We start from the raw sequence: 16,330 nt of genomic DNA, 5'->3' as shown, positions 1-16,330 counted from the left end.
AAGGGGAAGGGAGACCCTGGGTAAAAGTGTAACAAGTAACATTTATTAACTAATCAGACTAACAAAAAGCAACGAAAGCATAAATGAATGTGCAAACAAAGCATGATAGGGCTAAGACTGCAATGTGGTGTGGAGTCACAAGTCGGTAGTGTGTAAGTGTATGCATGAGTGGAACATGGTGTAGTGTAGGGTGTGTGGATGGAAAGAAAAGTCAAATCCTAAAGTTGGAAAGCTGAGTGGAGGTTGGTAGAAGACAGCGGTGTTCACTCTCCATTCCGACATCTCACCACTCCGACTAGTGGCTTCCGCGTGCGGTTAGGGTTAGGGTTAGGGTTAGGGTTAGGTATAGGGTTCGTCAACGTCGGAAAGGCGACATGTCGGAAAGGAGAAATGCACCCGAAGACAGCAGGGGTCAGTTGCACCACCTCACACTAAGTTCAAACTTAGCCTAGTTAGAGCTTAAAAACATTCAATCCGGGAAAGTATCTCTGTCATTTTAGATTTATTTGGCTATTCAAAAATAGCAGATATATATGAGCTTGTAGATGTGCTATTTTTTGAAAAATCGTGAAAGTGAGTGCAAATCTTTGAATATATATTTAAAAAAATATATATATATATATATTTAAAGATATGCACAAATTTTCACATAAACAAAAAAATAGCAGATATACAAGCTCATAGCGCGGCACTCGGTGCCGCGCTATGAGCTTGTATATCTGCTATTTTTGAATAGCCAAAGAAATAAAAAAAATACACAGATACTTTCCCGGCTAAATGGTTTAAACAGCTTTTTAAAAGCCGTTTAAGCTATAACTAGGCTAAGTTTGAACTTCTTAGTGTGAGGTGGTGCAACTGGCCCCTGGTCTGTCTCCTCTGGATCTCTCTCGAGAGGGTCATGAATATGTGTCGAGCTTGTAGGCTTTTGGAGGCACCAGGCCCAGGTAACCTCCATGAGCCATGCAGCCTGATTGCAGGAATGCTGACTGAGTGACCCCGCCCTGCTCACCTAGGAAGAAGCGGAGTTGGTAGGCAAGGCAACCCCACTGACACACACCCACTATAGCCCCACCCTGGGCAAGACCTGGGATGTTGGTTGTCTAGGAAGTTGACAACCGGAAATGGTTGAATTTGGCGGAAGTACCGCCCAAGGAAATGACGTTGATGCTTTACAAATCTGTTAACATTCTCCGTGAATGAAACGAGTGTTGTGATTGATCAAAAAATATCGTTTCCGGGGGAAACGGAAATCTGTCCACTCAGGACTTCCTAGACACAAGCTGCTTTAGGTCGTGACCAGGCTCTTCTTTTCGCAGATAAGTGAGGCTGGGACCGAGGTTACTATAGCCCAGGTTGGGGCATCACAATGACCGTGATTCATGGACATGTTGAAGGAGGTGTTATCCTTGTCTCCAGGTGGAGTGGTCCTGCTGGCTGTTGGTCCACACTAACACCTCATTACCAATGTAATGTCCGCTGCTTCTTCTGCACAGCAAGTCTGCAACACAGAGGACATGAGCTTTTAACCACATGAACCCTATAGCCTCCCTATTCTGGGCATGTTAGAATTGGCAAACATTCTGGAAAAGCAGTGATTAAATTTGTTTCAATTTTATAAATATTTCACCAATGGATGGTATTAACAAGAGCTGAATATTTGGCAAAAATAGCAAATCTACAAGCTGCAAAGTGCTGCAACGCATTGAGAGCTTGTAGATGGCCCCCTACTTTTCCCCCCCCCTGTACACCAAATCTATTCAGTCTTCACCAAAAATGGGCCTAGTACAGACCCCTGGAGGACCATGGTCAACTGAAGTATCTGTATGTAGGGTTTAAGTGGTTAATTTCACTCCGCTTCTCACCATAGATTTCACCATAGGGTGGCTTTGTGGGTCTATCATCTATCATCATTTGTACGTGTATTTGACACGTACAAATGGGGTCATTTGTACGTGTATTTGACACCCTCAAATGTTGATAATAAGGGTGCAAGGGTACTGTAGAGTATTTTTACTCACTTTAACAGCTGTAAAGTATTTCTACTCACTTTTACAGCTGCAAAGTATTTCTACTCACTTTAACAGCTATAAAGTATTTTTACTCACCTGAACTACTGTAGACTATTTTTACTCACTTTAACAGCTGTAAAGTATTTTTACTCACTTTATCAGCTGAAAAGTATTTCTACTCATTTTAACAGCTGAAAAGTATTTCTACTCACTTTAACAGCTGTAAAGTATTTCTACTAAAGTATTTGTACTCACTTTAACGATTGTAAAGTATTTTTACTCACTTCGATTACATTTTACCCACCTACCGTTGCTATTAGCAACTTGTTTAATGATGCACGCGCTGTCAGGAGAGAGCGGCACCGCACGTGTGGATCACGTGAATCTATGCACGTGACCACCTGGTGGAAAGCCCGTTAACCAATCATTGGACGTTAAGCTTACGCTGCCACGTCACAGCGCGAGCGGCCCGCGGGGTATTGTGGGTCCTAACGTCAAACGGACGCGGTTCAGAAGACAGACCTCGCCCTCGCAGCTGCTACCTGCCGGAGCCACGGACCACGGAGACGGCCGTTGTAGAACCCAAACTGGGTTCTCCATACTCGTTTAGCCGGTAGACGACGCCCGAAGCCGGGTAACTTTAACTTTATGGAGGATATATCTAAACTGCTTAGGAGGCTTGGGTTCTCCATACTCGTTTAGCCGGCAGAAGACGCTCAAAGCCGGGTAACTTTTACTTTATGGACGGAGGATATATCCAAACTGCGTAGGAGGATTAACGACTCGTTTAGCCGGCAGAAGACGCTCAAAGCCGGGTAACTTTTACTTTATGGACGGAGAGGATATATCCAAACTGCGTGGGAGGATTAACGACTCGATTAGCCGGGCGGAGGACAATGAAAGCTGGGTAAGTGCGTCACACTATAGGCTAGTGCAGTGGTTCTCAAACTTTTTCATGTCAAGGACCCCCAAATTGACACTTATTAGCCCGCGCCCCGCGGACGCCCATTTGAAAAGATAAGCCAGGGACCCCCATAAGAGAAGTTTTTACGGCTCTAGCAGTGATTCTCAACCATTTTAATTTGAAGGACCCCCAGTTTGACATGCATTAGGGCTACGAACGGACCCCCATTTAATGGCATTTCTATCTCTGGGACCCCAATTCATATTGTAAAATCAATGTTAATTTAACCATTTGGTTCCATTTGTACACTCTCAGAGTTACAGACCCATAAGGGTCCATTTGGTTCCTAACTATCCATCATTTAGCTGGGGACCCCCTGGAACCCCCTCAAGTACACCTGGGGGTCCCCGGACCCCACTTTGAGAACCACTGGGCTAGTGAGTGAGTTAGTGGGGAATTTGTACATTTGGTTACACTATTCCACGTTACTTACAGTATGATTAAGTTTGGACACGTTTTTTGGTGGAAATAATATGTATTTTTCATCTCAGTGTCATTTGTAGCTGTCGTTGTAGCCCCTTTCGGGACCCTGTTTACCTTGTTTTGTATTTGGGAAGACGGTAACCAGGGTCCCTTGACGCTCAAAGCACTCTCTCTCATATTCGCGGGTACCACTGTCTCGTCTCGGGCTAATTGCTCGTCGCTGGGAAGTTGCACAGATTTCTCAAAGGTACCAAAAAGAGCAATACTAAACCGCGGTTAATCTGCATTAATGCGCTCGGATCGGCGCTGCCGTTTAACATTTTTAATCATTTAGTAAAGCTAAATTTCCTCTCTCAAACAATGCTCCACTTCCCATGTCCCGCCTCCCCGCGTTGTGATTGTCATGCAAGCATGTAGGAGCTCGCCAATCAGAGGCAGTACCGTAGGACCATAGAGTTATGCGTAGGACGCGCAGCTTGTCAGTCACAACGCGGGGAGGCGGGACATGGGAAGTGGAGCATTGTTTGAGAGAGGAAATTTAGCTTTACTAAATGATTAAAAATGTTAAACGGCAGCGCCGATCCGAGCGCATTAATGCAGATTAACCGCGGTTTAGTATTGCTCTTTTTGGTACCTTTGAGAAATCTCTGCAACTTCCCAGCGACGAGCTATTAGCCCGAGACGAGACAGTGGTACCCGCGAATATGAGAGAGAGTGCTTTGAGCGTCAAGGGACCCTGGTTACCGTCTTCCCAAATACAAAAAAGGTAAACAGGGTCCCGAAAGGGGCTACTGTCGTTGTAGCCTTGGATCACACGAAGGTCGTGTTTCACAGTCATGTATCAGGGCTAACTGTCGTTGCTAAGTTAGCAAGCTTCAGGAAAAGTGTAACTGTCGTTTAACTGTAATACAGTAACAACGACACAACGTTTACTGTAATACAGTAAACGTTGTGACGTTGATCAGCCTATTTCAAACCACCGAAACCTTGAAATCAAATGATAACAAACATTTATTTAAACATGCAAACATATTACTTGATAACGCCTGTCAGTTGTAATTATTTACGTGAGATATTTGTCAGTTGGCACCGTAGTTGGCACAAATTCTCAACGCGACCCATTGGAAGGCCTGTCAACTGTGTTACTATGTCTGCTTATTATAAGCGACTTTGGGCTTGTTTTCCCGTAAAGTTGCTTGTAAAAATTGGTAGATGCGGGTTGCGTTTTTTTGGGCTTGTTTCTCAAGTGAACTTGTTTATTTAGGCTTGCTTCCTATTTTTTTTTATTATTAATTAAACCAGTGATTCTTAAATATTTCCAGGAAAATGTTTTGTGCCTAGGGGGGAGCATTTGTGTCGTGGCCTTCAAAAAACATTATCCCATATTTTCCACATTTTATTGCAAGAGTTTTTGAAAATGGCAGATCTACAATCTCACAACACTGTGAGCTTGTAGATCTGCTATTTTCAAATGGCCGATGCTTATGGGTTTAAAGTGCCAAGACTAAAGACGGGGCTAAAAAAAACTAGAAGGACGTTAACGACTTGTTTTCCCAGCAGAGGGCGCTCGAAGCTCGCTTCATTTTAGAATGAATCAAGTTCACTTGGTTACAGTATGGGCATAACCGCTTATTATAAGCGACTTTGGGCTTGTTTTTCTGTAAAGTTGCTTGTAAATATTGGTCGTTGCGGGTTGCGTTTTCTTTGGGCTTGTTTCTAAAGTGTAGTTTCTTATTTGAGCTTGTTTCCTAATGTTGTTTAAACCAGTGGTTCTCAACCATTAATGTCAGGTACCCCCAGATTAATATGTATTTGTCCACGGACCCCCATCTGAAAATATGTTGTGCCAGGGAGTGGGAACCCCCACACAAGTTTTGTGTTGTTAAAAGATATATAGCATTTTTGTTGTTGAAAATAGCAGATCTACAAGCTCGATGCCACGCTTTGTGAACTTGTAGATCTGCTATTTTCAAATAGCCGTAGTCTAGTCGTTGCTTCTTTTTGGCTTGTTTTCATAGACCTGGTTGCTTGTTTCTATCGCAAGATAGGCAACGCTGAGTGAGTGAATTATAGATCTGTTTCTTACGGGAGAAGGGATATAGTGAGAGAAAATAGGGCACAGTTTATGTTGTTATTGCAATTAGTTACGTCGTGTTATTGCTATTAAAACTAACCGCCACCAGTTTACCTCTTTTGCTGTAGAATACAACTCTTGTAGACGTATTTATGATTCTGACTTTTTCAATCTACGTCAGAATCATAAATACGTCTACGAGAGTTGTATTCTACAGCTACCTCATAATGTAGCCCTGAAACATGACTGTCATACCATGACAGACGAGTGTCATGTGAACCATGGCTACCTCATAATGTAGCTCTGGACGGTGCACTAAGTATAACAGTTTTGCATTAAAAAACAAAACACTGTATCCCCACCGGTTTGTTTAATGTGTAAACGTTGTTGTATCGAGCAGTGTTTAATTGTAATGCATGACGCAACGTGTGTGTGTGTGTGTGTGTGTGTGTGTGTGTGTGTGTGTGTGTGTGTGTGTGTGTGTGTGTGTGTGTGTGTGTGTGTGTGTGTGTGTGTGTGTGTGTGTGTGTGTGTGTGTGTGTGTGTGTGTGTGTGTGTGTCAGTTAAATCTTTGTGTAGGCTTGTTGTATTATATGATTTTGCGGGGGTCCCCAAATGACAGTTAAGTGACAATTTATGGACTTTCAAGACCTTTTTAATACCTAAAAAAGATCATTACTGCACCAAAAGTAATCAACAAAGTCAAACTATACTTTAAAAACTGGTAAAACATTGGCCAAATTGTCAAATAATATAAGAAAGGCACATTTTTAGAAAAAAGCCAATCTACACGCTCACAAGTAGATTATTTTCACAATATTTATCTGCGGAACAGAGTCAAACTAAATGTAATGCCTCAACTCCTACAATTCCAAGTGCTTGTCAGGGCGGGGGGGGGGGGTCCCCAGTTCACATATTATTATTTGGGGGGTCACGGCCTGAAAAGGTTGAGAACCACTGTAGGCTATGTGTTGTAACTTGTAAAAGGAAAAAAATGACTATTTGTTGAAAATGTGTGTTTGGTAGATTATGTCACTGTTGTGCTTCTTGGCAATAACCTTTTATACAGTTGGAAAGCCTGTTTATTTACCCTTTTTAAATGGTGTCCCAGGCCATTTGTAAGGAACATGATTTTGTGGGATGAGCAGCTCAGCTGAAATTACTGTATGTTGGTTGCACCCATGAAAAGTTTGACAAATGGGGCAACATTTAAAAGGGACACAAACAGACTTTCCAATGGTATTAAAGTTAATGCCAAGAACGTAGTATTGTTACAAATAGAGAAATAATCAACCAAACACACATTTCTGAACTATGTTTATGGCTCTGGCCAGGACCCAAACTAAAAATCGCAGCACGTTATGAGCTTGTAGATGTGCTATTTTCACAATTTCTTATTTTTCTTAAATGTATAGATTTTTCTTTTTTTTTAAAGCTTTTGTATTGTAAAAGATTTTTGAAAATCATTTGAAATAATGTTTTTTTTCCCCCCTGATGCCAGCAGGGCAGGAAGGTACTGGTGAGGGCTGTATGGAGATGACTGGAGACGCCACTGGACGGCTTGCCCGTGGAAGGACTGAGAGGGGGGCATCTCTCTATGCCTGGGTTTCAACGTTTGACCCTGACCATCGCTTACACAACTGATGAAGTCCAGTAGAAGACGACTCCAGGTAGGAACCTTTTTGTGTTGTATGCTGTGTACTTTTATGTGATTCAAGCTGTTGCTCTATTACTGTCATATTGGGACCCAATGACTGGGTGGCCATGAAACATGTTCAGTGGCTGTTTCTGGCTGTGGAATTGAAGACTGAATGTGAATCTACAGTGTGTGCTGTGTTGTTTCCACTGTTGAAGGTAGTGAGTTGTGGTTCTTGGTCACTTAAATTAGCCTATGTGTGAGTTTGCTATTTCCTTTAAAGTTTGCGCTAGAGGTTTTGGGCTCAAACATAACCCTAAGCCCTCAATTCCAAATGTTGGCTGCTGTTGAAGGTAGTGAGTTGTTACAGGGTGGCTGTATTGTTTCATATTAGAAAAAAACATCGCACTTTGGGCGTTTGGCTTAAGGTTGGGCGACTGAACGAATATGTCGGCGATTGGATGAGTCCAATCGTCGAATGTTTTGGTAAAAATTGGTAGATGCGGGTTGTGTTTTTCTGGGCTTGTTTCTCAAGTGAACTTGTTTATTTAGGCTTGCTTCCTAATTTTTTTTATTATTATTTAAACCAGTGATTCTTAAATATTTTCAGGAAAATGTTTTGTGCCCAGGGGGGAGCATTTGTGTCGTGACGTTCAAAAAAAATATCCCATGTATTCCACATTTTATTGCAAGAGTTTTTGAAAATGGCAGATCTACAATCTCACAACACTGTGAGCTTGTAGATCTGCTATTTTCAAATGGCCGATGCTTATGGGTTTAAAGTGCCAAGACTAGAGACAGTGCTAAAAAAAACTAGAAGGACGTTAACGACTTGTTTTCCCAGCAGAGGGCGCTCGAAGCTCGCTTCATTTTAGAATGAATCAAGTTCACTTGGTTACAGTATGGGCAGTGTTGCCATAACCGCTTATAAGCGACTTTGGGCTTGTTTTTCTGTAAAGTTGCTTGTAAATATTGGTCGTTGCGGGTTGCGTTTTCTTTGGGCTTGTTTCTAAAGTGTAGTTTCTTATTTGGGCTTGTTTCCTAATGTTATTTAAACCAGTGGTTCTCAACCATTAATGTCCAGATCAGGTACCCCCAGATTAATATGTATTTGTCCACGGACCCCCATCTGAAAATATCTTGTGCCAGGGAGTGGGAACCCCCACACAAGTTTTGTGTTGTTAAAAAAAATATAGCATTTTTGTTGTTGAAAATAGTAGATCTACAAGCTCGATGCCACCCTTGTGAACTTGTAGATCTGCTATTTTCAAATAGCCGTAGCCTAGTCGTTGCTTCTTTTGGGCTTGTTTTCATAGACCTGGTTGCTTGTTTCTATCGCAAGATAGGCAACGCTGAGTGAGTGAATTATAGATCTGTTTCTTACGGGAGAAGGGATATAGTGAGAGAAAATAGGGCACAGTTTATGTTGTTATTGCAATTAGTTACGTCGTGTTATTGCTATTAAAACTAACCGCCACCAGTTTACCTCATAATTAGCTGTAGAATACAACTCTTGTAGACGTATTTATGATTCTGACGTTTTCAATCTACGTCAGAATCATGAATACGTCTACGAGAGTTGTATTCTACAGCTACCTCATAATGTAGCCCTGAAACATGACTGTCATACCATGACAGACGAGTGTCATGTGAACCATGGCTACCTCATAATGTAGCTCTGGACGGTGCACTAAGTATAACACGTTTTGCATTAAAAAACAAAACACTGTATCCCCACCGGTTTGTTTAATGTGTAAACGTTGTTGTATCGAGCTGTGTTTAATTGTAATGCATGACGCAACGTGTGTGTGTGTGTGTGTGTGTGTGTGTGTCAGTTAAATCTTTGTGTAGGCTTGTTGTATGATATGATTTTGCGGGGGTCCCCAAATGACAGTTAAGTGACAATTTATGGACTTTCAAGACCTTTTTAATACCTTTTAAAAAGATCATTACTGCACCAAAAGTAATCAACAAACTATACTATAAAAACTGGTAAAACATTGGCCAAATTGTCAAATAATATAAGAAAGGCACATTTTTAGAAAAAAAGCCAATCTACACGCTCACAAGTAGATTATTTTCACAATATTTATCTGCGGAACTGAGTCAAACTAAATGTAATGCCTCAACTCCAACAATTCCAAGTGCTTGTCAGGGCGGGGGGGTCCCCAGTTCAAATATTATTTTGGGGGTCACGGCCTGAAAAGGTTGAGAACCACTGTAGGCTATGTGTTGTAACTTGTAAAAGGAAAAAAATGACCATTTGTTGAAAATGTGTGTTTGGTAGATTATGTCACTGTTGTGCTTCTTGGAAAGCCTGTTTATTTACCCTTTTAAATGGTGTCCCAGGCCATTTGTAAGGAACATGATTTTGTGGGATGAGAAGCTCAGCTGAAATTACTGTATGTTGGTTGCACCCATGAAAAGTTTGACAAATGGGGCAACATTTAAAAGGGAAATAAACAGACTTTCCAATGGTATTGAAGTTAATGCCAAGAACGTAGCATTGTTACAAATAGAGAAATAATCAACCAAACACACATTTCTGAACTATGTTTATGGCTCTGGCCAGGACCCAAACTTAAAACAAATCTCACGTGACGCAACACGTTCTGAGCTTGTAGATCTGCTATTTTCACAATTTCTTACGTTTCTTAAATGTATAGATTTTTCTTTTTTTTAAAAAGCTTTTGTATTGTAAAAGATTTTTGAAAATCATTTGAAATAATGTTTTTTTCCCACCTGATCCCAGCAGGGCAGGAAGGTACTGGCGAGGGCTGTATGGAGATGACTGGAGACGCCACTGGACGGCTTGCCCGTGGAAGGACTAGAGAGAGGGGGGCATCTCTCTATGCCTGGGTTTCAACGTTTGACCCTGACCATCGCTTACACAACTGATGAAGTCCAGTAGAAGACGACTCCAGGTAGGAACCTTTTTGTCTTTACTGCTGCTGCTTGTGTTGTATGCTGTGTACTTTTATGTGATTCAAGCTGTTGCTCTATTACTGTCATATTGGGACCCAATGACTGTCTGGGTGGCAATGAAACATGTTCAGTGGCTGTTTCTGGCTGTGGAGTTGAAGACTGAATGTGAATCTACAGTGTGTGCTGTGTTGTTTCCACTGCTGAAGGTAGTGAGTTGTGGTTCTTGGTCACTTAAATTAGCCTATGTGTGAGTTTGCTATTTCCTTTAAAGTTCGCGCTAGAGGTTTTGGGCTCAAACATAACAGCCCTCAATTCCAAATGTTGGCTGCTGTTGAAGGTAGTGAGTTGTTACATGGTGGCTGTATTGTTTCATATTAGAAAAAAACATCGGCCTTTGGGCGTTTGGCCTAAGGTTGGGCGACTGAACGAATGTGTCGGCGATTGGATGAGTCCAATCGTCGAATGTTTTTATTGGCCGATTTTTTTTGGACGATATTTGTCATTTTATTTAGCAAAGTAAATGTATCCTAATGGTCTGCCTCCTCGAGAATTAAACTCTTAAAATATAGCCAAATTAAATGTAAAGCGCAATACAAAGCGTGTGCGAAATGTTGGGCCATTCAATTTGGGCCATGATGATGATGAAGGCACGCTCTTGTTGCGCTTATTACCGACGAGTCTAGGCTATAAAACTCAGTCTCCTCCCTGGTAGGTAGGCTACTGAATAGAGCAGAGGAAAGGGGGTATAGCTTTTTCTTTCCTAGTTGTCTGTTTATCAGGTACTGTACGTTTGATGATAGCTGTGTGTGTGTGTATATATATTTTTTATATAAAAAAAAATTGGAACTACACACCTAGTTTCTGCAAATCCTCGCTGTGCATGTGCAAGCCTGATGATGCAGGAACGCATGTCCCCCTGGTCTCACAAGATCCAGCACTTGATTCTTAACTTTTGCTGTCAAGTCTAGATATTAAAACAGCTTATGTTTATATCACCAGTCAATCAATGCGATGAAGACGAGCTTGTATGCATGCTTGTTCTTTACGTAAGTATTAACTGGCAGTGTTTCCCCTAGCCAGAAGCTGAAGGTGCGGGGGAGGAATGTGACGCATGCGCGCGTGCGCCGAAAAATGTTGGGTTCTCAAAATGCATATTTATGCTCAAACACAAAGTCTTATATCTTATATAGTACATGTGCACAGTAATAATCTGTATAGTTTACATGTGAATTGTCTCCAGATTTAGGAAAATATACTTTTATTTGACAAAAGTATAGACAAAAGTATACAAATCAGTCAGTCACACATCAACAACTAGTGATGGCACAGATGGCATCCTGCCTGAAAGCATTTGAGTATTCTATCAATGCATTTGAGCATTGATAGAGTTTTTTCGTTTTTTTACAGAAAAATCATACTGTGGCGGTCAGATTTAAGGGGTGGCGGCCCGCCACTGCTTAATACATATAGGGGAAACACGGAGTCTGGGTAAGTATGAAAGAATTTGCCCTTTCCTTACAAGTCCTGTATCATCATTGATGATCTTTCCAAGTGCATCCAGGAGCTATTTCCTGCATAATATTGTAAATGTTAATTTATTGTCTCCGCCAGGCCGAAAGGCATGGCGAGAGAGTATGTTTTGCCCCCTGTCCGTCCGTACGTCCGTCCGTCCGTGTGTGTGTCTCCTGTCTGTCCGTTAGCAGCTAATCTCCGGCACCGTTGGCCCGGTCGCTGCGAAACTGTGCACACCCACTCCCTGGATGCCAATTCAGAACCTCTGCCCCACGTTTTTCACATGGGCCTGTCATAGCGCCATCAGGAGGCCGATTTGTGCAAAACCCAGTTTTTTTTTTCATTACTCCTACAGCTTTTATCCAAACGTCATGCAAATCGGTACACAGTATCTCTATAGTCATGTGATCAACCCGGATCTGTCTCATTTTTCATATTCGATCCTCATTGGCTAAGGTTGGCTTCCAAAGTTTGCAGGATTGGTCCGTTATGAACAAACTGCCTCAAATCATGAACGCAGCTTGCCATTTCCATAAAATTGCACACGCAAATTCCCACTAGGCCGAGGAAGAAATGCCACTTGAAAATTTTCAAATCAGCCTCATGGTGGCGCTATAACAGGCCAATTTGCATTTTTAACTATAACTGCACCGATCTGCATGAAACTTTGCACGCACACTCCCTAGAGGCCAAGGAAAAACATCTGCACTGCATTTTTCACATCTTTTTACAGCGCCACCAGGAGGCCGACTCATGTAAAATACATTTTTGGAGCTTATTCATTCAGATTCTGTCCAAAAAACACGCTAATTGGTACACAGTATCTCCATAGTCATTTGATTCTGTGGATCTTTCAGATATTTCATATTCCATCCTATTTGGCTTACAGTGGCTTCCAAAGTTTGCAGGATTGGTCAGTTTTGAACAAAATGCCTCAAAACATGAACGCAGTGTGCGATTTCCGTGAAATTTTGCATGCAGATCCCGACTAGGCCGAGGAAGAAATGCCCCCCCCTTTTCACATCCACATTGGCCTGTTATAGCGCCACCAGCCGGTCTAATTTAGCAAAACACATTTTTGGAACAAAATGCCTCAAATCATGAATGCAGTGTCTGATTGCTGTGAAAGGCCTAAGGAGAAATGCCACCCTTTTCATATTGGCCTATTATAGCGCCACCAGGAGGCCACAATAACCTGCCTGACCTGGCGGAGACTTGTGCTCCGAGGAGAACCTTTTCTAGTTTTGTATGGTCTTTATATGTATCTTAATAGTCTTTATCTGTATCTAAATATGTTTGGTTTTCTGTTTATGTATTGTAAATGTTCACTATTTGTTTTATGTCTTTAATCTGTATCCAGGAGCTGTTTCCTACATAATAATGTAAATGTTCTTTATTTTTGTATGTTTTTTAATCTGTATCCTAATGTGTTTGCTTTACTGTTTCTATCTGTATTATAAATGTTTACTTTTTGTTTAATGTGTCTTTAATCTGTATCATATTGGTGTTTTACTGGTTTAATCCTTATTGTTAATTTGTGTTATTTCTTTTATCTGTGATTAATCTGTATCATAATGCTGTTTTACTGGTATTATCTGTATTATAAATGTTGTAAATGAGGAAACAAGGTGAAGAAGAGAAGAGGACACGTGAAGATGAAGAAGGACAAAATGAAGAGAATACAATGATGAAGAGGAGGTTGAATGCATGCTTGTTTTTCACGTAAGTATTAACTGGGTACGTATGAAAACATTTCCCCTTTCCTTACAGGTCCTGTATCATCATTGATGATCCTTCCCAGTGCATCCAGGAGCTGTTTCCTACATATTATTGTAAATGTTCATTTATTATTGTATGGTTTTTGAACGACTTTGAACAAAGGCGACAGGCGACTTTGAACAAAGGCGACAGGCGACTTTGAACAAAGGCGACAGGCGACTTTGAACAAAGGCGACAGGCGACTTTGAACAAAGGTGACAGGCGACTTTGAACAGAAGAGGACACGAGAAGATGAAGAAGGACAAAATGAAGGGAATACAAAGATGAAGAGGAGGTTTTATGCATGCTTGTTTTTCACATAAGTATTAACTGGGTACGTATGAAAACATTTCCCCTTTCCTTACAGGTCCTGTATCATCATTGATGATCCTTCCCAGTGCATCCAGGAGCTGTTTCCTACATATTATTGTAAATGTTCATTTTCTTATTGTATGGTTTTTAATCTGTATCCTAATGTGTTTGCAATCTATAGTGTGCTAACAACATCTGAAGAGAACTGAGCTCCTGACCTCTGGGTCAGGAGCTCTTTTGTTAACTTTTTGTTTAATGTGTCTTTAATCTGTATCATATTGGTGTTTTACTGGTATTATCTGTATTATAAATGTTGTAAATGAGGAAACAAGGTGAAGAAGAGAAGAGGACACGTGAAGATGAAGAAGGACAAAATGAAGAGAATACAAAGATGAAGAGGCGACAGCGACTTTGAACAAAGGCGACTTTGAACAAAGGCGACTTTGAACAAAGGTGACAGGCGACTTTGAACAAAGGCGACAGGCGACTTTGAACAGAAGAGGACACGGAGAAGATGAAGAAGGACAAAATGAAGAGAATACAAAGATGAAGAGGAGGTTGTATGCGTGCTTGTTTTTCACGTAAGTATTAACTGGGTACGTATGAAAACATTTCCCCTTTCCTTACAGGTCCTGTATCATCATTGATGATCCTTCCCAGTGCATCCAGGAGCTGTTTCCTACATATTATTGTAAATGTTCATTTATTATTGTATGGTTTTTAATCTGTATCCTAATGTGTTTGCAATCTGTAGTGTGCTAACAACATTTGAAGAGAACTCTCTTTTGTTTACTTTTTGTTTAATGTGTATCAACTTGGTGTTTTACTGGTTTAATCCTTATTGTTAATATGTGTTATTCCTTTTATCTGTGTTTAATCTGTATCATAATGGTGTTTTACTGGTATTATCTGTATTATAAATGTTGTAAATGAGGAAAACAAGGTGAAGAAGAGAAGAGGACACGTGAAGATGAAGAAGGAAAAATGAAGAGAATACAAAGATGAAGAGGAGGTTGAATGCGTGCTTGTTTATCACGTAAGTATTAACTGGGTACGTATGAAAACATTTCCCCTTTCCTTACAGGTCCCGTATCATCATTGATGATCCTTCCCAGTGCATCCAGGAGCTGTTTCCTACATATTATTGTAAATGTTCATTTATTATTGTATGGTTTTTAATCTGTATTCTAATGTGTTTGCAATCTGTAGTGTGCTAACAACATCTGAAGAGAACTCTCTTTTGTTTACTTTTTGTTTAATGTGTCTTTAATCTGTATCATATTGGTGTTTTACTGGTTTAATCCTTATTGTTAATTTGTGTTATTTATTTTATCTGTGTTTAATCTGTATCATAATGGTGTTTTACTGGTATTATCTGTATTATAAATGTTGTAAATGAGGAAACAAGGTGAAGAAGAGAAGAGGACACGTGAAGATGAAGAAGGACAAAATGAAGAGAATACAAAGATGAAGAGGAGGTTGAATGCATGCTTGTTTTTCACGTAAGTATTAACTGGGTACGTATGAAAACATTTCCCCTTTCCTTACAGGTCCTGTATCATCATTGATGATCCTTCCCAGTGCATCCAGGAGCTGTTTCCTACACATTATTGGAAATGTTCATTTATTATTGTATGGTTTTTGAACGACTTTGAACAAAGGCGACAGGCGACTTTGAACAGAAGAGGACACGAGAAGATGAAGAAGGACAAAATGAAGAGAATACAAAGATGAAGTGGAGGTTGTATGCGTGCTTGTTTTTCATGTAAGTATTAACTGGGTACGTATGAAAACATTTCCCTTTCCTTACAGGTCCTTCATCATCATTGATGATCCTTCCCAGTGCATCCAGGAGCTGTTTCCTACATATTATTGGAAATGTTAATTTATTATTGTATGGTTTTTAATCTGTATCCTAATGTGTTTGCAATCTGTAGTGTGCTAACAACATTTGAAGAGAACTCTCTTTTGTTTACTTTTTGTTTAATGTGTATCAACTTGGTGTTTTACTGGTTTAATCCTTATTGTTAATTTGTGTTATTCCTTTTATCTGTGTTTAATCTGTATGATAATGGTGTTGTACTGGTATTATCTGTATTATAAATGTTGTAAATGAGGAAACAAGGTGAAGAAGAGAAGAGGACACGTGAAGATGAAGAAGGAAAAATGAAGAGAATACAAAGATGAAGAGGAGGTTGTATGCGTGCTTGATTTTCACGTAAGTATTAACTGGGTACGTATGAAAACATTTCCCCTTTCCTTACAGGTCCTGTATCATCATTGATGATCCTTCCCAGTGCGTCCAGGAGCTGTTTCCTACATATTATTGTAAATGTTCATTTATTATTGTATGGTTTTTGAATGACTTTGAACAAAGGCGACAGGCGACTTTGAACAAAGGCGACAGGCGACTTTGAACAAAGGCGACAAGCGACTTTGAACAGCAGAGGACACGAGAAGATGAAGAAGGACAAAATGAAGAGAATACAAAGATGAAGAGGAGGTTGTATGCGTGCTTGTTTTTCACGTAAGTATTAACTGGCTACGTACAGTATGAAAACATTTCCCCTTTCCTTACAGGTCCTGTATCATCATTGATGATCCTTCCCAGTGCATCCAGGAGCTGTTTCCTACATATTATTGTTTTCGAATCGATGGTGGTTGCAGACAGGAAGTTGTTTGCAAGTCATAGGGATGTGGTTAGGTTGAAGGTTTCA

The sequence above is a fragment of the Gymnoscopelus microlampas genome, assembly GCF_963454915.1.
Source record: "Gymnoscopelus microlampas genome assembly, chromosome: 12".
NCBI lineage: Eukaryota > Metazoa > Chordata > Actinopteri > Myctophiformes > Myctophidae > Gymnoscopelus > Gymnoscopelus microlampas.
Note: the sequence above shows the minus strand (reverse complement) of the source record.